Genomic DNA, 910 nt, shown 5'->3' with positions numbered 1-910 from the left:
GTCATCAAGAGGAATGGTGTTGCATTCACCATCAAAAAGGACACTTCAAGATCTCTTCTGAAGCACAATACAGTCTGTGACAGGATTATAACTATGTGCCTTCAAAGAAATGCAATTAATACAACTATTTTTTTAAGTGACAGTCGTGGAACAATCCACCCTTTTTCCTTCCAAAGGGTGAGCAGAAAGCTACTATATTTCTCTAGGACATTTATAAAGAGTTACCTTCACCTTGAGAAGAAACTGAAGAAGAATAAATGTCCACAATTAAGACAGCTATTATTCAATTTTATGCACCAACCACAAAGTTAATGATAAAGAAATGGAAGACTTCTACCGATGACTTACGTTGGAAGTTGATCAAACATGTAATTATTGGCCATTGGAAACAAAGAGGAAGGAACGTAATTGGAAAATATGTTCTTGATGATAGGAATGAAGCTGCATATTTCATAATAGAATTTTGTAAGACGTTTTTGTTTATAGCAAATACCCATAGTTAAACAAAAGATGGCTATACACAGCAACTTTTCCAGAGAGAAAACATAGAAATAAAATTGCATCTGTGGGAAGAGACAATGGAGAAGCTAAATATCAGCAGCTAAAATGAGCCTATGAATTGAATGTGGAATAGACCACCAATTACTAACATATACGTTCAAGTTAAAGCCGAAGAAAATGAAAATAAATCCATGAGAGCCAAAATACGACCGTGAATCTATCCCACATGAATTTCAAGAACATTTTAAGAACAGATTTGATGCATTGAACACTAATGACAAAAGATCTGATGAGCTCTGGGATGACATCAAGAACATCATATTGAACAAAGCAAAGAGTCATTAAAAAGACAAGGAAGGGTCAGTCTGGGCCAGTCCTGACACTGAGTTTCCAGTGTTGTCCCCCTTAG

General features: G+C 35.7%; 1 protein-coding gene and 1 non-coding gene across 2 annotated transcripts in view; one reads left to right on the top strand and one right to left on the bottom strand.

Annotated features, from left to right (window-relative positions):
- The window catches only part of OCA2 (OCA2 melanosomal transmembrane protein), a 178919-nt gene that overhangs the window by 65391 nt on the left and 112618 nt on the right, over window positions 1-910 (top strand). The window lies entirely within an intron of this gene.
- LOC115867910 lies at window positions 135-264 on the bottom strand. The gene has a single exon (XR_004045311.1). It is a non-coding gene; the product is annotated as a small Cajal body-specific RNA 24 (non-coding RNA).

This window comes from Echinops telfairi, unplaced genomic scaffold (assembly GCF_000313985.2).
Source record: "Echinops telfairi isolate 266 unplaced genomic scaffold, ASM31398v2 ScPeMD7_7475;HRSCAF=8513, whole genome shotgun sequence".
NCBI lineage: Eukaryota > Metazoa > Chordata > Mammalia > Afrosoricida > Tenrecidae > Echinops > Echinops telfairi.
Note: the sequence above shows the minus strand (reverse complement) of the source record. Positions and strands in the feature narration are given on the sequence as shown.